The sequence below is a fragment of the Schistocerca americana genome, chromosome 2 (genome assembly GCF_021461395.2).
Source record: "Schistocerca americana isolate TAMUIC-IGC-003095 chromosome 2, iqSchAmer2.1, whole genome shotgun sequence".
NCBI classification, from domain to species: Eukaryota; Metazoa; Arthropoda; class Insecta; order Orthoptera; family Acrididae; genus Schistocerca; species Schistocerca americana.
The window spans coordinates 819,647,574-819,673,138 of NC_060120.1; positions in this window are offsets into that span (position 1 = coordinate 819,647,574).

Here is a 25,565-nt window from a genome sequence, read left to right on the forward strand (position 1 = left end):
ATTGTACCAATAAAGATTCGTTCTCGAGAAATTCAATGCGCTGGTGCTTTGACACAACATGTATTCACTGTGTGGAAGGTATAACGCAAAATCCAGCAAATAAACACTACAAATGCAATATGATGTCTCGCTTCCTGCTTGTGATGCAGGTAGCGAGAATGCTTCCTATCGGGTTTACTTTACGTAACACATTGTTGAAATACAGCAGAACATATTTTATGTTTCATGTGACGAAATGACTCCTCAGCTGAAATAGTAGGAACTGATGTCATAAAACTTAGAGAGTGCCACGTCATCGTTAGCTAACCCACCCCGTGTGACGTCAACTTTAGGACCGATCGAACGTTGAGACAGTTCATTGTTAATAAACGCCCTTACATGGAGATGCCATCATGGTGGTGTTATGTCCTGGTAAGAGATGAAATTTCCAGCACTATAATGTGGCAAACGCCAGGTGAAAGACTGAGCGAGCGAGTTTGCTGCACTGAGGCACCTCTCAGCAAGTTCGTAAACCGTTGCCTTACATATGGCGAGAAGTGTAACTCGTAAAGTTAAAATCATATCTTCATTCAGCAATTTGAAGTAGAATGAGGCTTTTAGAAATACCATATATTACAGTTACTTGATTTTCTTTGAGGCCTTAGATAATACTTAACAAGATGACAATTTGGTTAGAAGGAGTGAAAAAGGAAAAAAAGAAGTCTCCAACACCAAAGCTACACCAGTAGCATTCCAGACTGAAGCTCTGCGCTCCGACATTTGAGACCCTCCAGCTGTTGGCACAAAGACAAAAGCGCAGTGATATTTGCCCAATTACCTCGCTTTCGGCGATAATTAGCCAAGTGCTCACAGAGCGAGATCTGCCCGCCTCATAAGCCCTGCTCGCAGTGGGTGTCGCCACAGCCACTCGGCGTCTTCCAATAACATTACTTCCGGGCTGCAGTCAAGTGTGGCACGCAAGGAGGAGGATGAGGCGTTCCTACGGCTGCTACTGTCACAAGGCGCTTCTGCGCGCTGGGGCGGAAGAGACAGCCCTGAAGCCTGCAGAAACCCAGGCCGGTTAAGCCTCCAGCCAGAAGACGCACCTGTGTCACGCTGTGCGTCTACAGTAGACCCATGTAGCCGTCTAAACCAGCGGTACTCAACCTTTTTCGACTCAACGCCCCCTTGCTTCCTAGGAATGGTGTCCCCCACCTTTCTTCCCTCAAACTCTCTACCCATCATCGTAACCACAAATCACCATAGCTTAAATGCAGTCAATGTCGTCTCGTATAAAAACCGTCCTATAATAAAACTGACCGTATCCCCAGTGCTCCAGGGCTATATACATCGCAAGACGACGAAACGTCGTAGGCTGCTGAATAAATAACAGCTCCAATTTACATCAGGGGAAAATATAGCGCTGTAAGCAGTCACAATGTGGTTGGGTGCACAAAAAGGAGAGGAACGATCAACACATGATAACGGTGGTTCTGGCACTTTCGTTAAGATATGGTCACAAGTTACAACATGTGTTCTGTATGGTCTCCCGACTGAGCGACATGACCCATCCATAACACGGCATGGTCAATAGCTGCGTACTGCATATCCATTGTAAACGGAGGATACGTCGTCGTACGCTATCCTTCAGATAGGGAGAGTCAAGATACATCCGTGATATACACGATGTTTCGCAAATCACCACAACCAGAAGTCACATGGATCTGGAAAACCACACATCCTGAAATTGCCTACCGTTGGTATCTCGAAGCACATCTTTTATCTGGAAAGCGACATGTCATGTCACCCGATCTTGCATGAAAATAGTGGTGTCGACGCAGTTGCAGTCTTGGAAAATTGGAATCACGTATTGAACAAACAGATCATAATAGCGTTCAGACGGCACTGTACACCTAACAGGCCCACGAGGTGTCATCACCTCGAAGAAAAAAGGAATGAAGAAAATTGTAAATCCACACCACACAGTCACGTAAACTTAGTGTAGCGGATGTTCCCGTACAACATGTGGCGGGGTACAATTCCACATGCGACAATTCAGTGCATTCAGGGTACTGCGCTGAGTAACATGTATCTTGTCCGTCCAACGATCATTCCCCGGCATGAATTTCCATGCTTGCCAAAAAACGAAGGGTGAAGTCATGGCGTGTAGCCTGCCTTGGGGTTCCATTTGGCGCCCATTCTGAGTCCTACGAGTGTGAAATGAGATGCAAAACCTCTTGCTCTGTTGACTAGGGTAGAGACAATTCCCATCACTCAGATCGAGCACTGGCTGCAGAATTTGAAGAACATTGTGCGGTCGGCTATAGGTACAACAACTTCATCAACAACTGCCTTGGGAATTGGCCGTCTCCCCTCCAGCTGCACCACCTAATTCACTTGTTTCTACACGTTTCATGATCATATTCTATAGTCTATTTACGTGCTACCATGGAGAATCAAATGGTTCAAATGGCTCTGAGCACTATGGGACTTAACATCTTAGGTCACCAGTCCCCTAGAACTTAGAACTACTTAAACCTAACTAACCTAAGGACATCACACACATCCATGCCCGAGGCAGGATTCGAACCTGCGACCGCAGCAGTCCCGCGGTTCCGTACTGTAGCGCCAGAACCGCACGGCCACCGCGGTCGGCTCATGGAGAATCATTGCAGCTGTTTCTGTCACCGATATTCCCTCAATGCAGCGCTGTTACTGCTGCCGTCCTGTAAAACAACTTTAGCAGCAGTACACGGTCTTCTTATCAACAGCCACTGCGTTTCGTAAGGAAAACTTCAACGCTTTATACCAACAGTCACTTCACAAAAGAAATCAGCATGCATCACCAAGCACACTGACGTCAAGACGGGAAACAGCTCACATTCTTAATGCTTATAGCACCATATTTTCACCTGGAGGAAGAACGTGAAACTTTTTTTTCTCTGCATGCTCCGTGAGGGCACCGATTAAAGAACATATCTACGACGGTCAAGTGCCCTATGATGTATGCAGACCGCACTGCAGCTCTCGGAACACCTTCAGTTTAACTGTAATCACCGGGAATGTAGTATCTATTGGCACCGGTTGTACATAACTTTCGTCGACATCCTACAAATATTTTTAATGTTATTAATGGTTCTTTGAGCTTATACGCTCAGCCTGTAATTTTTTCAGAGGTGGCAAAAGTCTTGGAAAAAAATTGAATCAAAATAGTAGTGTCTTGAGGCTATAATATAAACATCAACAAAACTAAAACGACGGAAATGGAATGCCGTCGAATTAAAGCAGGTAATTGTCATAGAGTTAGATTAGGAAATGAGATATTAAAAGTAATTGATGAATTTAGTTAACTTGGCAGGAAAGAAACTGATGAAGGTCAAAGCAGACATGACACAAAAACGCAGACCGAAAACAGCAAGAAAAATGTTTCTAATAAAGCGTATTCTGTTAACACCGCAAGTAATTTTAAGTCTCAAGAAGGCATTTGTGTAATTTGTAACCCTGGAAGGTAGTAAAACCAGGACGATATACAGTGCCGACCACAGCAGAAACGTCTCGGAAATGCGGTGTCGAAGAAGAATGCTGAAGATTAGATGTGTAGATTAAATACCTAATCAGAAGATAGTGAATCAAACTGGGGCAAAAAGAAAGGACTGGATGATAGGACACATCCTGAAGCATAAAAAGAATCGTCAGCATAACTTGGTAATGAAAGGAAGTGTGTGTATGATAGGGTTGGGGGGGGGGGGGGAGGAGGAGGAGGGAAGGGCTAAAATTGTTCGGGGGGGGGGGGGGGGGAGGGCCACGGCACAAATACAGCAAACTGGATCAAATGGATGTAGGCTGCAGTAGTTATGCCCAGACCAACGTTATTAAAGTTACTGAAAATCCATCTACGCAACTACAAGAAATTTCTCACTTATATTGTCATACACGTTTCGTTTTCTGATATGAAGCATCGTCAGTGACCTGTACCCAAACAAACATTTCTGCAGTTCGGTTAGGTTTCGAAATCTAAAAACAGTCCGTTAAAAAGACATTGAGGTGTTATTTTATTTGCGATACATTGTGCCCAATTTTCGCTCACACCAGGAAGAGTCGTCTTCTTGTACATTTCTCATGTGTTCCTTCGTTTGGCATTGCTGTTTTATGCCAAACCTCAACCTGATGCAAATATGTAGACCCCTGCTATCTTGTAGCTGCGCAGACCGATACGGACACAATGGCCACGTAATTTAAGAAAGAAAAGGATGACGATGCTTGCTCAGAACATACAACTATTAGGGTAGAGAGCTGCACCATACTAGTTTTCTCACTAACGACCACAACAAAAACAACATCAACAACAACAAAATGGCTCTGAGCACTATGGGACTTAACATCGGAGGTCATCAGTCCCCCTTGACCTACTTAAACCTAACTAACCTAAGGACATCACACACATCCATGCCAGAGGCAGGATTCGAACCTGCGACCGTAGCAGTCGCGCGGTTCCAGACTGTAGCGCCTAGAACCGTTTGGCTCAACAACAACACAAATGAAAGCTTTCAGTCACACGTTTCTTAATACTGGATCTAATCTTTAGTTACATATTGTATTTTTTACATCAAAGGCCGTTTCGTCGATTCTTATTGACACTAGCCGGCCGCGGTGGTCTCGCGGTTAAGGCGCTCAGTCCGGAACCGCGCGACTGCTAAAGTCGCAGGTTCGAATCCTGCCTCGGGCATGGATGTGTGTGATGTCCTTAGGTTAGTTAGGTTTAAGTAGTTCTAAGTTCTAGGGGACTGATGACCACAGATGTTAAGTCCTATAATGCTCAGAGCCATTTTTTTCTTATTGACACTATATCATTATTCAAGGGAACTGATTTCATCTTGGCACTTGCATCAGGCTCCCACATAGTACTCAAATTTACATTGATAAGCTAAAACTATGAACACTCGCCACCACGACGTTGGATGCCGCCCGGTGGCGTTGCGATCACGTGACGCGGTACCAAAAGTGCATGAAGTGGAGCAGAAACTGGCGGGGCATCACCCTAGCGAAGAAATGGGCTGCAAATAAGAAAATCCATTGAGAAAAGTGACTTTGACAAGAGGCAGATTGTCATTAAGCAGAGGCTGTGAACGAGTATCTCGAAAACGGCGAAGCTGGTCGAATGTTCACGTTCTATCGTCGTGAGCATCTACGGAAAGTGGTAGATGGAAAGAGGAACAACCAATCGACATTGAAACTACCACTAAGCACTATGTTGTTGGATGTACACGTCTCTTTGTAGAACGTGGGGTTCGGAGGCTTGTCTGCTCTGTAAAGTAAGAGAGATGGAGGTCTGTGCCATCTCTAACGAAAGAGCACTTTGCTGGTGCACGCATAGGTGTTTCGGAACATACCGTTCGTCATACGTTGTCCAACATGGAGCCCCGCAGAGGACCTCACAGGCGTGTTCATATGTTGATCGAACGACATCGTCATTTACGATCGCAGTGGGCTCAGGACCATCGAGATTCGACCGTCGATCAATAGAAACGTGTCGCCTCTTCGGATGAATCACATTTTTGATACACTAAGTCGATTGTCATTCACAGAAACGCGTCATCGAGGTGACGGCAGCTCGAAACGTGCATCGCGCCAAGGATGCAGAGGCTGGTGAGAGCAGTATTATGCTATCGGAGTTATTCTCCTGCGCTTGCACGGTACCTGTTGTAGTAATGGAAGACACGCTGACAGCTGGGAATCATTTGCATCCCTCCACATTCGATTTCTTCCCTGACTGCGGTGTTATCTTCCAACGGTATAACTGTCCGTGTCTGAGAGTCAGAACAGTGCTACAGTGGTTTGAGGAGCATTATAGTGAACTCACGTTGATGTCAAAAAATGGTTCAAATGGCTCTGACCACTATGGGACTTAACATCTGAGGTCATCAGCCCCCCAGAACTTAGAACTACTTAAACCTAACTAACCTAAGGATATCACACACATCCATGCCCGAGGCAGGATTCGAACCTGCGGGCGTAGCGGTCGCGCGGTTCCAGACTGTAGCGCCTAGAACCGCTCGGGCACCTCGTCGGCAAACTTTAATGTCTTAGCGATCAAATTCGCCTGATGTAAATCCTATTGAACCCACCCCTGGGTCGCAATCAGGCGCCATCACTGTGTCATCAAATCAGCTGCCCGTTATGTACGCGAATTACGTGACCTGTCCAAAGACATTAATACTTTATTTCGCGAATAACTTATTGTTGTAGTTATCAAATGTGGTATTCTGCACCAATGATAGACTATAAACGCTTATTATTCTTGAAGCGCCAGGCAAGGTACTCTGGGTTAAGCGTTTGAACAAGGGTGCCACACTGATCGCAGAGCAGTGAGATGTGAGGTGTGAAACGGACCCGGTCGCTGTGTTTGCTGTTTAATAAGGACGTTCATGTTACTGGGATTATCCGTAGACACTGCCTGTTTGCAAAGTGTTCGTAACTAAATTTACTATGGTTTACGTAGTGAAATTGCTGTGGACGCCGCAAATGCATTCTCGGCGTATCGTTGCGAGTTCATTACCGCACAAGGTCTCTAGTCACGAACTTTGATACTGTGTTCGAATTCAATCATTCCGAAGAGTAGTTCGCTCAACTTATTTACTCTTCATTCAGTTCAGTTCATTAGGCATTTATATGATGTACAACTATAGAAAGCGACGAGCTGGGAATCGAAGTTGCCAGATAAAAAGAGAAGACAACTATTAATTTTGAAGCCAGTGCTGCAGAAAAAAATAGAAAATGTTTATTGGCGTATGGACTAACAACAGATAAATGAAAATACGTAAAAACTAATCAGTGCTAAAACGGCACTTAAAGAAATCGATAACACTAGATTTTATTGCAAATTTACAAAAAAAGTCTGCCTCCTATCACCGAGACGAGACGTAGGACGAAGCAACTTTTCTATTTCTCCATGACATTAAACTGGCGACAAAACATCTGAAAGATCCTCTTAAAACATGGAAATGGATGAAACTTACACAGTGCCGGCCGGAGTGGCCGAGCGGTTCTAGGCGCTACAGTCTGAAACCGCGCGACCGGTACGGTCGCAGGTTCGAATCCTGCCTCGGGCATGGATGTGCGTGATGTCCTTAGGTTAGTTAGGTTTAAGTAGTTGCAAGTTCTAGGGGACTGATGACTTCAGAAGTTAAGTCCCATAGTGCTCAGAGCCAAACCTACACAATAAAAAAATGCGAACACGGGCAGCTCAAGATTACGTACAGAGTACACAGAAACAAATATAACTTCCAGAGCTCTGAATAAGCATAAACAAAAATCTGACAGTATTGAGTAAAGTATTGAAGATTACTGCCTAGTAATTAATGCTGATTCTGAAGCGAAATCACATATTCTTATACATAACACTTTCGAAACCCTATGGCGGCGATTTACAGCCCATTTTAACACTCTGGTAGAGGAGCAATAAATATGAAATACCGCCAGATGCAGAACTCACTGCCACTACGCTAAAAAGCACAGGGGGGCTGGACATATTGAACAAAGTTAACGTTCATCTTATAATGAACCAGGCACATAAGTCACTCGCTGTGGTAACAGACCAACTGAAAATGCGTGTTCTACAGGGTTTCTCAAGAGATTAACCTTTGGTGCTTCACTAGTGCCCTCGTGAACGAGGTGGAGCTCTTCTGTCACTAGCCCGACCCTTCACAGTATCGCGAGTACAGGCAGAGGTCTCTTCAAATGCAGTTCACCAAGTGCATGTCCTCGAACCCTCGAACAGTGCTAGTCAGAACTACGTGGAGCACCGCATCGAACGTGCACCCTGGCGGAACGAAGCCGAATGATTCAATGAGGTACCAACATCGAGTGCCAGCCTGCGCTCTCAGCGCTCTGTAGACGGACAGTCGGCGCAGGTTGCGCATTCTAGTGGAACGCTATAGCACTCGTTGCTAAGATACAACGGCTGAAGCTACAATAGATGGAAAGTTCCTTCGATAAGAGCTGACAAACGACACTTATAAGCGGCTGTATAAGGGACTGTCAAATGAAAACCATATATATATATATATATATATATATATATATATATATATATATATATACTCCTGGAAATGGAAAAAAGAACACATTGACACCGGTGTGTCAGACCCACCATACTTGCTCCGGACACTGCGAGAGGGCTGTACAAGCAATGATCACACGCACGGCACAGCGGACACACCAGGAACCGCGGTGTTGGCCGTCGAATGGCGCTAGCTGCGCAGCATTTGTGCACCGCCGCCGTCAGTGTCAGCCAGTTTGCCGTGGCATACGGAGCTCCATCGCAGTCTTTAACACTGGTAGCATGCCGCGACAGCGTGGACGTGAACCGTATGTGCAGTTGACGGACTTTGAGCGAGGGCGTATAGTGGGCATGCGGGAGGCCGGGTGGACGTACCGCCGAATTGCTCAACACGTGGGGCGTGAGGTCTCCACAGTACATCGATGTTGTCGCCAGTGGTCGGCGGAAGGTGCACGTGCCCGTCGACCTGGGACCGGACCGCAGCGACGCACGGATGCACGCCAAGACCGTAGGATCCTACGCAGTGCCGTAGGGGACCGCACCGCCACTTCCCAGCAAATTAGGGACACTGTTGCTCCTGGGGTATCGGCGAGGACCATTCGCAACCGTCTCCATGAAGCTGGGCTACAGTCGCGCACACCGTTAGGCCGTCTTCCGCTCACGCCCCAACATCGTGCAGCCCGCCTCCAGTGGTGTCGCGACAGGCATGAATGGAGGGACGAATGGAGACGTGTCGTCTTCAGCGATGAGAGTCGCTTCTGCCTTGGTGCCAATGATGGTCGTATGCGTGTTTGGCGCCGTGCAGGTGAGCGCCACAATCAGGACTGCATACGACCGAGGCACACAGGGCCAACACCCGGCATCATGGTGTGGGGAGCGATCTCCTACACTGGCCGTACACCACTGGTGATCGTCGAGGGGACACTGAATAGTGCACGGTACATCCAAACCGTCATCGAACCCATCGTTCTACCATTCCTAGACCGGCAAGGGAACTTGCTGTTCCAACAGAACAATGCACGTCCGCATGTATCCCGTGCCACCCAACGTGCTCTAGAAGGTGTAAGTCAACTACCCTGGCCAGCAAGATCTCCGAATCTGTCCCCCATTGAGCATGTTTGGGACTGGATGAAGCGTCGTCTCACGCGGTCTGCACGTCCAGCACGAACGCTGGTCCAACTGAGGTGCCAGGTGGAAATGGCATGGCAAGCCGTTCCACAGGACTACATCCAGCATCTCTACGATGGTCTCCATGGGAGAATAGCAGCCTGCATTGCTGCGAAAGGTGGATATACACTGTACTAGTGCCGACATTGTGCATGCTCTGTTGCCTGTGTCTATGTGCCTGTGGTTCTGTCAGTGTGATCATGTGATGTATCTGACCCCAGGAATGTGTCAATAAAGTTTCCCCTTCCTGGGACAATGAATTCACGGTGTTCTTATTTCAGTTTCCAGGAGTGTATATATATATATATATATATATTCCAATTGCGACAAGATGGTAAATGCCTTCCTAGAATAATGTTTGCGGTTGCCTGTGCAACCATAATTGAGCCTAGGCGTGCACCTCTTCCGAAGAAGCAAATCGGCAGTCAAGAATGTCTTTCTTGAGGGTTACAAAACAATGGAAATCGCGTGGGGAGAGATCAGGACTTCCCCGTGAAACTTCTGTAGCGAAGTCGTAACAGCCTTGGCAACATGTGAGCTCTCCAAATCCACCCTGATGTTGCACGCCACAATAGCGTCCAGACTTGAGCAAGCAATGTGACAGTTCTTCTGGAGGAAGAAAAAAATGCACTGCCCCGGCTAAACATGAGCGTACGCGGCATCGTTGCCCCTGGCACAAGGGAGGAATAGCAACCGAATTTAATTTCATTACATTTGATTACATTACCGGAAATAGTCTTGGTCATGTTGACACCACAGCTAAAGTCAAAACTTGACATATGAGAACCACACCAACGACATCTGAAGATGTTCGTAACACAGTAAATATGTAAATACACAGCTGAGGTGGTTTTCATTAACCTTTATCATTTTTCAGTGCATTCACGTTCAGTAAAGCACCTTCATCAAAATACGTTTTAGTTCTTCAATTTTCTTTTGCATCCTTTTCATTCCTTTTCATCATTCTTGAAGATGAGTCCTAGCTTAACACATTCTGAAAATCCTAAATTCTGGACGACGTAGAAACATTAATGACAAAACGACAGTCATGTTTTCTCAACTAGCATCCTTAGAAATAGTTTTCCAACTGAATTCCTATGAATTAGAGTTCGATAACAGCGCTCACTAGACGCTTGTTAAGAGAGGAACTATTTTGCGAAATAGTCCGACTGCAAGGCGTCCAACGCCTTAACAAAACACCTTCCTTAGGGAAACAGTGGCGTGGGATTAAAGGGACCAGACTGCTACGGTCATCGGTCGGAAACAGTGGAGAGCAACAATGAAACACTATTACATAGCTTAAGGCGCTAATACTTCATTTTCCTACTACATCTCCCGTAGTTAAATCGAGAAAGCTTACAAAAACCATCCAATATTGAGGTATCTACTCACCGCCAATGACCAAATATTAATGAGACTATACTAACACAAATCTCTTTCGCATGTATATCCACATCAGACGTCAAGCACATACTGATAAAAATGCAATTATAGTCTATTGATCGATCCTGTTTACTTAATTTGAGTGACACATATTGCTGACACACTACTTAATTTCACTAGTGTATTTTCTGTCAGATCATTGAAGTAACGGTGAACATGAGTAATCATCTGACAATGTCATTCTGTGGGGTTAATGACATTTTTGTCACTAAAATATATTTTTTGCATCATTAGAAGTTAGTACTTGTGTAGCAAGTGGAGACCGGGACTTAAAGAAACGGGCGACATTTACGGTAAATGTTTCCAGAATGAGATTTTCACTCTGCAGCGGAGTGTGCGCTGATATGAAACTTCCTGGCAGATTAAAACTGTGTGCCCGTCCGAGACTCGAACTCGGGACCTTTGCCTTTCGTACTTGCCCGCGAAAGGCAAAGGTCCCGAGTTCGAGTCTCGGACGGGCACACAGTTTTAATCTGCCAGGAAGTTTTTACGGTAAATGTCGAAATGGTTCTTTGCCTGTCGGAAATTGGGGTGACGTTATTCTTCTGCAGTGATTCGTTTGTTCTTTTTTAAATTATGCGATTAGCATGCACTTCTTTTGTTTCGGACTCATACTGATTGGCACAAAATTTCCAGAATTACCATGTGGTTCAGTATAAAATGTTCTCCGTGCACTAGACACGTTAATTCTCTATGATAACCTGAGATTACAACACATAACCACTATTGTGTTTGTCAGGAGCATTCAGCTACTTTCATCACAAAGACAATGAGCATATTGTCGAAAGTTCGGATTTTCAAATGAATTAATGTGACCAATGGCCCGGGAGCAGTTTATGCAGCAAATCTGCAGTGAAAGACTTCACTGTTATAAGAGGTACTTTTAATTAACTTTAGTATTGGAAGAGTATCAGTTCCGGCGAAGACGTACATTGTTATGGTTTTATTTCGGATCGATTACCTAGTTTTCGGACTTGCGATCATATGGCCATTGTGATTTAGCGGAGCGCCATGTGCGGAGAGGGAATACAAATGGTTCAAATGGCTCTGAGCACTATGGGACTCAACTGCTGAGGTCATTAGTCCCCTAGAACTTAGAACTAGTTAAACCTATCTAACCTAAGGACATCACAAACATCCATGCCCGAGGCAGGATTCGAACCTGCGACCGTAGCGGTCTTGCGGTCCCAGACTGCAGCGCCTTTAACCGCACGGCCACTTCGGCCGGCAGAGGGAATACACAATGTATGAAGTCTCACAGACAAGATACGACTTTCACCGCAGAATTGTTTGCTTCTTTTCTCGTAACCGAAATGTGGTGACTTATATTAAAATTGCCCGTGATGAAATAGGGAAAAAATGATATCGGTGTAAGCATCCTGTTATTGATGGAAATTGATCCGTTAGAGGCTCTTATAACACCTCACCTCGCTACCCAGACGAAGCGATCTTTGAGAGCGAAGATTGAACGTTAATTATCACAGACAAAGGGCATGCTGGAGTGCGGCAAGGGGTGAACCACACAATTTCCCTTCATCCATCGATTTGAGGTCGCCACACATTATCGTTACGACGTCTTGGGCTAAGCACCCTCTGCTGTTCTTAAACGAGAAACAGTAATTAAGTCAGTTAAGACATCAGCGATAACGAAAGAATTTAAAGGGCAATCACCTGTTGTCGGCACTCCGGCGAGATAATGACCCGATAGCTTAATTGCCCCCACCCCTCCCACCCCGCGTGGCCTTGGGAAGGGGGCGGACGGATATCAAGGGAGCAGCAGAAAGAAGAACGAGGAAGAAGAGGCCAAGTCAAAAATATTACATCACAATTCCCCCTTCCTGCAAGTAACCGATTCCACCAACCATCTTCTAACACAGAGTTCAAAATATTTAAAAACATATTTAAGAGCCACTAAGAGCTGCTAATTGCATTTCGATCACATGATCATGGGCAGGTGGCGTACAAAGCCATTCTACGTCACTAAAACCTTCTGTCGTAGTAAAATGCATTCAAAAACTCAACAGTAAAACGCATTGTTAAATAATCTTTGTACAATGCCATGTTCCACACTTCTTCGTGGAGAGCACCTCAAAGTTTTGATTATGAAATTATGAACGTCCCTTAGAACCGCTATTATAGTGCTAAACGCACAAGTTTAAGAAGCTTCCAACAGTTTTTTCTTCTCGTTGTACAAAGCACACAATTCCACAATGCGGAAAAATTGAAAACAAAGAGGAAAAAAGCAACTCCCATCCACCTGTGTGTGTGTGTGTGTGTGTGTGTGTGTGTGTGTGTGTGCATGAGTGTGTATGAGTGTGTGTGTGTGTGTGTGTGTGTGAGAGAGAGAGAGAGAGAGAGAGAGAGAGAAGAAGGAGGGATAAGGGCAGGCGGTCAAGCAACAGTCTAGCCGCAAATAAAATGTTAGTTCGGCCTACAAATGGTCTACCAACTTGCCCTAACAGTTGCATCGAAAGACGAGAACTGTTGCACCAGTGATTACCAGTCTGTATGAGGCAACAAAGCCCCGATCGAGATACAATATCCGCCGATACTATCAGTCAACTGTAGCATTCAATTAAGCTTACTTTGAAAAGAATTTTCTCTACAGTTGTTAAAATGAAGTACGATACATAGTAAGTTCCAGAACATATTTCCACAGGACGTGAAATGTAAACATATCTTGTCACTCCGTCTGTCGGACCACCACTGATGATGATGATGAGGTCCCATACTCCGAGGACCGTAGTGGACGATACGGGAGACCCGCACTGCCGTACTAGGCAAGGTCCTAGCGGAGGTGGTTTGCCGTTGCCTTCCTCCGACCGTAATGAGGGTGAATGATGATCATGAAGACGACACAACAATACCCAGTCATCTCGAGGCAGGAAAAATCCCTGAACCCGCCGGGAATCGAACCCTAGACCACGTGCGCGGGAAGTGAGAACGCTACCGCAAGACCACGAGCTACGGACCGGACCACCATTATTGCAATATAATTCCACACAACACGAGAAGTGAAGTTTCAGGATGGTTACGAGTAACAAAGCACACTTCTGTAGGTTGGAAATGTCTACTTGACCATGTCAGTGCTTCATGACTGCGGCCACACGCTTATGTGATCACCTTCTATTCACTGGCATGTGAGGGTATATAAAGATTGTCAGTTTGGGGGGGGGGGGGGGAGGGAGGGAGGGAAATGAGGGCACACGGGAAACAGTGGAGTCGTCGGCGTAACGCGGACACAGAGCGATTTATCTGGCGTCTAGAAGGGCATGGTCATTGGCTTTCGAGGCAAGGGTGGAAGTATTTCGGAAACGGGTTAGTTTTTAAACAGTTCGCGTGCCGCCGTGGTTAAAATACACCGTGCGCGACAAAATAACGCTATCCAAAACGTGCGCCGAGATAACTGTGGTGCACCACGGGCCATACATGACACGGGTGAACCATAGGTGCGCGTATGTATACGGGCGAATAGACGTGCAGCTGTTGAGAAACTGACCGCCCAGATGAACCGCTGCAAACAGAGCTTCCTCAACGATCGTTCAGCGAACGCATGGGCCTCTGCACCCGGCGCTCGGTACATGCACCCATGTTGACTGCTGCTCATCCGCGACCAAGTCTGGAATTCGCACGCCCCATCCGCTGAGTGGTGGCAGGTGGCCATTCCAGAACCTCGTTTTATGCTCCATGGGACAGAAGGCCGTTGGTGTGTACAGCGTGAAACCTCTGAAAGCAAGCGTTGTAAGTGCGCTGGCCAGGTCGCATTGCCTATCTTGTCATTCTAGAAGGCACAATGGATCACCACAAGTATGTATCTATCCCCGGGGACCATGTCCACACTTAAATGCATTTGATTTTCCTCGACACGATGACACCTATCAGCAGACAATGCAATGTCAGACAGCCTACAGTGTACGCGAATGATTCGAAGAGCACCAGGACGATTTTTCCAAATTCCAGTGGCCTCCAAAATCACCGGATTTAAACGAAATTGAGAATCACTGGGACAACCTCGATCGGACTGATCGCAACATGGACCATCGACCGAGAAAGTTAGCGCGGCTGGAGGCGGCACTGGAGTCGGCATGGCTCCAGATCCTTGTCGGTACCTTCCAGAACCTCATTGTCTCTATTTCTGCTCATCAGAGCTGCAAAAGGTGGTTATTCAGGCTTTCGACAGATGGTCACATTAATGTGACTGGACCGTGTACCATCCGATGTCTACTTCTCTGCCTCTTTAGTGCTCTTGCACCTCAGCACCTCGCATCATATCTTATTTATCTAGAATTCAAGCTGTGCCGAGCCATAAAACAAAAGCATTTGTAGACTGTTCGTTTCGAGAACAAGCTGTTATGCACTCTGCAATGCACAGTTCAATGCTCTGTTGCATTTAAACAGAAGGGGAAGCACTTTTCTGTCGAGCTCATAACAATTCTCCAACAAATTTAATATATATAGAACGTTTCCTTCTCTCACACACTAAAGCAGTTTTTCCCGTCTTGCTTCGTGTGTTTTAATTTCTCTCTTTATCATTTGCGTTCTATTACGTTACTCTCCATCTCTCTTGTTCTTTCACATTCGTTGCTGACTTTGCTCTTAGTTTAAATATAACTTCCTGTTATTGTTCTCTACCCATTCTTTCACATTCGTTGCTGACTTTGCTCTTAGTTTAAATATAACTTCCTGTTATTGCTCTCTACCCATGAATGAATGTAAGATGTGTTTTATGTTCTATAGCTATTTCTGTTTCCACTTTTCTTGAGTCCTCAGTTTTTTGGTGACCTCAAGGTAGCAACTTCATCAATTAGCTTGGATGTATTTCAATCTCTGTCAACTGCTCCAGGCTTTTCCCTCTACAGTTCACCGATGTCTTAACACATGCACTATCATCCTGTGCCTTTATCTTCTAAGTGTTCTCCGTATGATTCTTTCCTCACAAATTCTGACGAGAAGCTCCTCATTTCACGTACTTTTCTATGCCATTTCTTAGTATCACATCTCAAACGATTCGATTCTCTTCTTCTCCCGCTTCCCTACAGTGCCTGAATCACTTCCAGCGAATGCTGCACTCCTTGCTCAAATTAAGGCCCATGTTTGATACTGGGGAATATCCTCATCGCCATTACTAATCAGTTTTTTATATTCTTCTTGCTTCGTCCGCCGTGTGCTATTTTGATTCCAAGGTATCAGAATTATTTCGCCTGATTTATATTTTGTCGCAACTTTGATGGAAAGTTTATCAGTAATCTCATTACGAAATAAATCTCGGGTGAACAGCCTGGTATGAGTGTGCACAGGACACAATATTTCGGCAATCGACCACGTTGCTGTTCACCCGAGATTTATTTCGTCATAAAATACGCCTGGAGAAATTGTAGAATCACACCGCTAATCTCATGATCCAACTCCTCATTAGTTTCGTCCTCAGTAGGCTGTTCATTCCATTCAACATGATGTGTTCAAAACTGCACTGAGGATAATAATGTGGTTAAAAGGTCCTATATCCTTTCACCCACAATTTCTATCGCATTCCTAAGCCATTTTTTTCCTTCTGTCTTTGGTTTGTTAACATACAGATTGAACAGCAATGAAGAAAGACTGCACCCCTGTGGTACAAGCTTTATGATCCGACCATTTAGTTCTTGATCTTCCATTCTTATTTTTCCTTGTTTGTTTTTGTACATGTTGTACATTACCCTTCTTTCCCTACAGCTAATACCTATTTTTCAGAGAATTTCAAACATATTCCACCATTTGACATATTCGAATGCTTTTTATAGAAAAACATATACTATGAAATCGTCTTCATTTTTCTTCATTTTTGTTTCCATTATCAAGATGTCAGAACTGCCTCTCTGGTATCTTTGCCTTTCCTGAAAGCGTAGTTTTCGTCACTTACGGGACCTTCTGTTCCGGCGTAACATCAAGCGTCGGCACGTCGGCCTGAACGATACAGCAGAGAAGGCTGGGAGACGACGTCAGCCAATAGAAGCTGACTGGGGCGACAAAACGACAGGAGCCGCACCTTTACGAAGAGAATATAAGCACTGCTCCAGCAAGCCTCGGTGCACTAAAAGCGGGGCACTAGAAGAGCCGCACTAGAAAACGAGCCGAGATCCAGACGATTTAGCCGTGACTTGTGATCTATATTAATTGTCTGCATGGAAAATGTATGTATCGAAGTGCACTGATTATTTGCATGTCGCCGATTGCTTGCGACACCGCTTTGTAAAAAGGCAAAGTTAAGAATTGTCAGTTCAGTTTACTGTAATATACTCCATTAATATGGTTTGCTTGAATTGTTGTCTAGCTATACGAGAAAATAGCTTCCTAGCCACACTGTATTAGACGAGAGGGTGAGAGCCCGCACCTTTGATCCTCGATCACTCTACAGGGTGGTCCATTGATCGTGACCGTGCCAAATAAGCGTCAAACGAAAAAACTACAAAGAACTAAACGTCTAGCTTGAAGGGGAAACCAGATGGCACTATGGTTGGCCCGCTAGATGGCGCTACCATAGGTCAAATGGATATAAATGGCTTTTTTTAAAATAGGAACCCCCATTTTTATTACATACTCGTGGAGTACGTAAAGAAATATGAATGTCTTAGTTGGACCACCTTTTTTCGCTTTGTGATAGATGGCGCTGTAGTAGTCACAAACATATGTCTCTCAATTTTAGACGAACAGTTGGCAACAGGACGGATTCTTAAATTAAAATACAGAACGTAGGTACGTTTGAACATTTTACTTCGTTTGTTCCAATGTCATACATGTACCTTTGTGAACTTATCATTTCTGAGAACGCATGCTGTTACAGCGTGATTACCTATAAATAACACATTAATGCAATAAATGCTCAAAATGATGTCCGTCAACCTCAATGCATTTGACAATACGTGTAACGACATTCCTCTCAACAGCGAGCAGTTCGCCTTCCGTAATGTTCTCACATGCATTGACAATGCGGCGACGCATTGTGTCAGGCGTTGTCGGTGGATCACGACAGCAAATATCCTTCAACCTTCCCCACAGAAAGATATCCGGGGAAGTCAGATCCGTTGAACGTGCGGGCCATGCCGAAGCACCAATCCACCTGTCATGAAATACGCTATTCAATACCGCTTCAACTGCATGCGAGCTATGTGCTGAACATCCATCATGGCCGGCCGAAGTGGCCGAGCGGTTAAAGGCGCTACAGTCTGGAACCGCACGACCGCTACGGTCGCAGGTTCGAATCCTGCCTCGGGCATGGATGTGTGTGATGTCCTTAGGTTAGTTAGGTTTAAGTAGTTCTAAGTTCTAGGGGACTTATGACCACAGCAGTTGAGTCCCATAGTGCTCAGAGCCATTTGAACCATTTTGAACATCCATCATGTTTGAAGTAAATTGCCATTCTGTCATGCAGTGAAACATATTAAAGTAACATCGGTAGAACATTATCGATAAAATGGGGGCCAATTATCCTTCCTCCCATAATGGTGCACCATACATTAACCCGCCAAGGTCGCTGATGTTCCACTTGTCGCAGCCATCGTGGATTTTCCGTTGCCCAGTAGTGCATATTATGCCGGTTTACGTTACCGCTGTTGGTGAATGACGCTTCGTCGCTAAATAGAACGCGTGCAAAAAATCTGTCATCGTCCCGTAATTTCTCTTGTGCCCAGTGGCAGAACTGTACACGACGTTCAAAGTCGTCGCCATGCAGTTCCTGGTGCATAGAAATATGGTACGGTTGCAATCGATGATGATGTAGCATTCTCAACACCGACGTTTTTGAGATTCCCGATTCTCGCGCAGTTTGTCTGCTACTGATGTGCGGATTAGCCTCGACAGCAGCTAAAACACCTACTTGGGCGTCATCATTTGTTGCAGGTCGTGGTTGAAGTTTCACATATGGCTGAACACTTCCTGTTTCCTTAAATAACGTAACTATCCGACGAACGGTGCGGACAGTTGGATGATGTCGTCCAGGATACCGAGCAGCATACATAGCACACGCCAGTTGGGCATTTTGATCACAATAGCCGTACATCAACACGATATCGACCTCTTCCGCAGTTGGTAAACGGTCCATTTTAACACGGGTAATGTATCACGAAACAAATACTGTCCGCACTGGCGGAATGTTACGTGATACCACGTACTTACAAGTTTGTGACTATTACAGCGCCAACTATCACAAAGCGTAAAAAGTGGTCCAACTAAAACGTTCAAATTTCTTTACATACTACACGAATATGTAATAAAAATGGGGGTTCCTATTTAAAAAAAACGCAGTTGATATTCGTTTGATCTATGGCAGCGCCATCTAGCGGGCCAACCATAGCGCCGTCTGGTTTCCCCCTTGAAGTTAGACGAGTTTCGTTCTTTGTAGTTTTTTCGTTTGATGCTTATTTTGTGAGATGTTTGGCCCGGTCACTATCAATGGACCAGCCTGTATATTATTATTGGCAGTAACCATGGTGCATGAGCCGGAAGTTCATCGTGCGGTCATTTTCGCACTTATCTGCTCTTTCTATCTTCGGGATTGCATGGATAACGTTCTTGCAAATACTGTGTAGCATTTCACAAATCTGATGTATTCTACCCACCAAAACAGATAATTGTTTGGTTGCCACTGCCCCCTCCCCATGATTTTAGAAACTCTTATCTATTCTTTCTGCTTTATTTGATTTCAAGTCTGCCAAAGTTATGTCAAATTATGACTGTAATATCAGATCCTCTGTGCCTTCAAAATCGTCTTCCATTTCTTCCTGTGTCATGTCAGCAGGCTCCTCCACCCCCACGTACTTAATTCATCTTTCACTCATATGGTCGACATTCTTGCTTTCAGCTTCATCGAAGGTTGTATTGACTTTTTTTATACACTGCATCTGTCTTTCCGGTGACAAATTCTTTTTCAACTTCGTCATGCTTATCCTGTAGCCATTTCACTTTAACTACCCTGCACTTTTATCTCATTCTTCTTCACCGTTATCTTTCTTGTACCTACGTTTCTCCGTCCAACTTATTTGATTGCTATTTTAGAGACGTCCAGTATTCGACAAACGATCTGCTTGGTTTTGTACTGTACAGTTGAACAAGTAAACTATCGGTTCGATATGGAACTACGCACAATACTGTACTTTTATGTGTAATTCGATATGAATACGATTGTTTGCTTACGTGACTACAGATATCTGAAAATTATCGAATTTGATAGAAACGCATCATACTAGAAAAATAAATATACAATTATGACGGCGTAGTAAATGATACAATTTACGCGTAAATTTTTTCTGTGTTTTATAGCTGTTGAGACACACAGTAACAATAATACACAGCGTGTTTCAATATGGGAATAACTTCCCGGCGACTCTAGGTGTTCTTTTGTATTAGTTATGCCTCGGAGAGGCGGCTCCGCAGAGGCTATCCATTGCTGGACCTACATGTCCCATGTGTGATTCACAACTGATTTAAAATCATTGCTATCTGAACTATATTCCCACCAATTAATACAATGGTTAATGCTATGGATTAATAGTGTCATTGATTTCCAGGACAGAGCGATCTACTTTTATGTTAATACTTTCTATTTGTTATTGGCTGCTTTGCATTTCATTTTCTTTATAGTACAGTTGGATAATCGGTGAGTCAAGCCTGGGCTACATTCACAGAAATCGTATAATGTAGCGTGACGAACACATGCACTCACGATCAGTCTCAGTTTTTACAAGCAGTGCTAATCAGACAAAACAAATTTCAAAGGAACTTTGTTTTGCGCTGACGAGTCACCTTTCGAGGACGCTGGGCAAGAGGAAAACAATGACAGAAAAGATCTCGGTGTTTCGTGATAAATGATGTACCTGTTTGTGGACAGTGATTCTTTTTTCTTTGTAATGCGATGAGCCAACTTCTGGGCGTGCTTCCCGTGGGATGAATAACCGCTGACAGAGAAAGTTGTAAGAGGGCCCCTACTGGTTAATCAGAAATAATGACAGAGTAGTAGATGTCTGGATGCTAGTTTCCGAGCAATGGGGATGCGCAGACGAGCTTACTGGCTGAAGTAACAAACTTAGCCATGAAGTGGGAGAGTAACTGTGAATATTTCAAGAACATTTTGCATGGGTATGTAAAAACTGGTTAATTTGCATAACTATTTCTAGGAGAGAACAGAGCTGCCTTGTAAAAAATAATAATTGGCCATCATTTTGCAGAGTCTCTTTCATCGAATTTCGCAGGCTTTTAGAGAGGGAAATGTACGCTCTGCTGGATGGGGACGCACTTCACCTTGGAACAGAGTGGAGGAGACGTCATCTAGGGACCATGAATAGAACACATGATCTCTCTAGATCCTACAGGGAGCTGATGTGTCACGGTGAATGGCAGATCACAGTGCTTGGTACATTGCATGCATCTAATTGCTGATTATAGTGAGAGATAGTGGCTTGCGCAAACAGGGCGTGACAATTACTATGCGTTTATAGGCAATTTGTTGGGATTCGGTACATTTTGAAGATCTAATACTTTTTCTCGAGTGACTGAAGACCCATTCACAATGTTAGTTGCACGCATAATTTTCCATTCTTTTTTGGATGATTCGGGCAATCACCGTGTGACCGCCATAGATTTATCTTCCCATAATTCACCGCATGGATGATGATCTTGTACATTCCAAGTCAACTATCCAATATTTGCTGGCATGTCCAGTTGGTAGGTCAGTACCGTCTTAGCCGGCCTCGGTGGCCGAGCGGTTCTAGGTGCTTCAGTTCGGAACCACGCGGCTACTACAGTAGCAGGTTCGAATCCTGCCTCGAGCATGGATATGTGTGACGTCCTTAGGTTAGTTAGGTTTACTTAGTTCTAAGTCTAGGGGACTGATGACCTCAGATGTTAAGTCCCATAGTGCTTTAAGTCCCATAGTGCTTAGAGACATTTGAACCATCACCGTCTTATGTAGAAAATTATTAATTTTCTTACTGTTTGCATTTTTTGTGTTGAACAAACCCCATAATAATTTGTTATTCATAAATATCAGCAGCGATCTTTGTAATAAACAGGTATTAATGAGAACCACTGCTTCTTTTGTAATTAGATGATCGCCCCGTTTGTTATCTTTCGTGAAGTAAGAGGATTGCCCAGAAAGTAATGCATGGCATTTTTCCTCCAACAATTCTTTATTGAACATAATGAGAGTTACACGCACGAAAGAATTAACTACACACCCTATTTTTCCACGTAATCTCCATTCCGTTCTATGGCCTTCCTCCAGCGCGAAACAAGGTCTTGTATGCCCTGTCGGTACCAATCCTTGAATATACAAGAGTGCGGGTAGTTGCATCCACGCTTCCTTTACTGACTGTCAGATGCAGCGCCAACTGCCGAGTCCTAATGCGCCTGTCCTTACGAATGACGTCAGCTCACTGCAACATGTCAGGTGTGACAACCGTGGAAGGTCTCCCCGACCGCTGATAAACGTGGAGCTCCGCTGAAACGCCTTCTGATTACCTCACCCTCAGCGACTAGCTGTACTTCTGTCGAGAGCAGATGCTCCATAGACTTTCTACAAACGTTTGTGAATATTTCCCAGAGTTTCTTTCTCTGCAGTGAGAAATTCAATGAGGCACATTGCTTGTAACGTACATCACTTACAGGCGCCATTTTGAAAGTGTCCTGCGGCTACGCTATCTGTAGGAAGTGACAGAAACTCGGCATGCTTACTCAGAAGACGTCAAATAATACGTGCGTAGCGTTTTGCATTCGTAGCGTTGTTTTCGGCCGAGAAAAAGATGCGGCGCATTACTTTCTAGGAAACACTCGTACAATACAGATTTCTACATCTACATCTACATCCATACTCCGCAAGCCACCTGACGGTGTGTGGCGGAGGGTACCTTGAGTACCTCTATCGGTTCTCCCTTCTATTCCAGTCTCGTATTGTTCGTGGAAAGAAGGATTGTCGGTATGCCTCTGTGTGGGCTCTAATCTCTCTGATTTTATCCTCATGGTCTCTTCGCGAGATATACGTATGAGGGAGCAATATACTGCTTGACTCTTCGGTGAAGGTATGTTCTCGAAACTTTGACAAAAGCCCGTACCGAGCTACTGAGCGTCTCTCCTGCAGGGTCTTCCACTGGAGTTTATCTATCATCTCCGTAACGCTTTCGCGATTACTAAATGATCCTGTAACGAAGCGCGCTGGTCTCCGTTGGATCTTCTCTATATCTTCTATCAACCCTATCTGGTACGGATCCCACACTGCTGAGCAGTATTCAAGCAGTGGGCGAACAAGCGTACTGTAACCTTCTTCCTTTGTTTTCGGATTGCATTTCCTTAGGATTCTTCCAATGAATCTCAGTCTGGCATCTGCTTTACCGACGATCAACATTATATGATCATTCCATTTTAAATCACTCCTAATGCGTACTCCCAGATAATTTATGGTATTAACTGCTTCCAGTTGCTGACCTGCTATTTTGTAGCTAAATAATAAAGGATCTATCTTTCTGTGTATTCGCAGCACATTACACTTGTCTACATTGAGATTCAATTGCCATTCCCTGCACCATGCGTCAATTCGCTGCAGATCCTCCTGCATTTCAGTACAATTTTCCATTGTTACAACCTCTCGATACACCACAGCATCATCTGCAAAAAGCCTCAGTGAACTTCCGATGTCATCCACAAGGTCATTTATGTATATTGTGAGTAGCAACGGTCCCATGACACTCCCCTGCGGCACACCTGAAATCACTCTTACTTCGGAAGACTTCTCTCCATTGAGAATGACATGCTGCGTCCTGTTATCTAGGAACTCCTCAATCCAATCACACAATTGGTCTGATAGTCCATATGCTCTTACTTTGTTCATTAAACGACTGTGGGGAACTGTATCGAACGCCTTGCGGAAGTCAAGAAACACGGCATCTACCTGTGAACCCGTGTCTATGGCCCTCTGAGTCTCGTGGACGAATAGCGCGAGCTGGGTTTCACATGACCGTCTTTTTCGAAACCCATGCTGATTCCTACAGAGTAGATTTCTAGTCTCCAGGAAAGTCATTATACTCGAACACAATACGTGTTCCAAAATTCTACAACTGATCGACGTTAGAGATATAGGTCTATAGTTCTGCACATCTGCTCGACGTCCCTTCTTGAAAACGGGGATGACCTGTGCCCTTTTCCAATCCTTTGGACCGCTACGCTCTTCTAGAGACCTACGGTACACCGCTGCAAGAAGGGGGGCAAGTTCCTTCGCGTACTCTGTGTAAAATTGAACTGGTATCCCATCAGGTCCAGAGGCCTTTCCTCTTTTGAGAAATTTCTCGTGTTTAGTTCTAGGACCACGCCTGTCCTATTAGCTATCTGTTGTGCGACGCTTTCTTTATGAAATGCGTGTGGAGCGATCTATCAGCCAGCCCAACCAATGCGGATCATTTTGAAATTCACGGGAGTATGTCGAATGCTCTGCTGTACCCTAACAGTGCGCCTTCTGTGTTCGTACAACCCAGTCATCTCCTCCGTATGCAAGGGGGCAGGTTCAGCAAAACGTTAGTAGTCTTAAAATTGAAGAACTTGAGTCTGCATGCTCCGCCCCTGAAGACGATGCGCAAGCGTATGAGAAAGGAGGCAGAAACAGTACATTGGACACGGAGAGACCGGAAGGTTTGGAAATTTGTGGTAAGTTCCTGTGGGATCAGACTGCTGAGGTCATCGGTCTCTAGCCTTACACACTACTTAATCTAACTTAAACGGACATACGCCAAGGACAACACACACACAGCCATGCCCGAGGGAGGACTCGAACCTCCGACGGTGCGAGTCGCGCGAACCGTCACAAGGCACCCGAGACGGAGAGAGTGCTAGCAGCTGCGGCTATGTGAAGGATTCCCATGGCAGTGGCGAGTTCTAACTTGGGAGGTTAGCTGGTTTTCCATTTGGAGGTGGCTTGGTGATAGGTGGCCAAATTTTTGTGGCACTCATTATCATCGTACAACGTAAATTAATATTGAGCTCGCGTCTATTGTGCAACGTAGTTGGTCCAAGGACGAGTGAACATGGTACTGGTGTTGCAGCAGTCTTGATAGGGCTCACGGGAACTCGGCGGCCCCATCATTTACGTGTTCTTTTATTTAAATTCCTGAGGGAGCCTCAGCAGTAGCTTGTGTGTGGTTTCGTCATTTAAATGTGTCTGTAACTATTGCACCATTTACATCATCATCTACATGTACATACACAATCAGCAAGCCACCGTGTGTTGAGTGGCGCAGGTCACCCTGTACTACTACTAGTTCAAATGGTTCAAATGGCTCTGAGCACTATGGGACTTAACATCTGAGGTCATTAGTCCCCTAGAACTTAGAACTACTTAAACCTGACTAACCTAAGGACATCACACACATCCATGCCCGAGGCAGGATTCTAACCTGCGACCGTAGCAGTCACGCGGTTCCGGACTGAAGTACCTAGAACCGCACGGCCACCGCGGCCGGCCTACTACTAGTCACTTCCTTTCCTGTCCCATTCGCAAACGGAGCGAAAGAAAAACGACTGTCTGTATGCCTCCGTGTGAGACCTAGTTTTTCGTTTATGTTCGTGGTCGTTACGTGAAATGTATGCTGGCGGCAGTAGAATCGTTCTACAGTCAGCTTCAAATGCCGGTTCCCTAAAGTTTCTCAGTCTCGTTCCTCGAACAGAACGTCCGCTTTCCTCAACGGATTCTCACTTGTGTTCTCGAAACATCTTCGTAGCACTTGCCTGTTGTTCGAATCTAGCAGCCCGATACTGAATTGTTTCGCTGTCTTCCTTTAATCCGACATGGTACAGGTGCCAAACATTCGAGGAGTACTCACAGAACAGGTTGCACTAGCATCCTATATGACGTATCGTTTACAGATGGTCCACCCTACCACAACCATCACAGAGTAGTTCCATC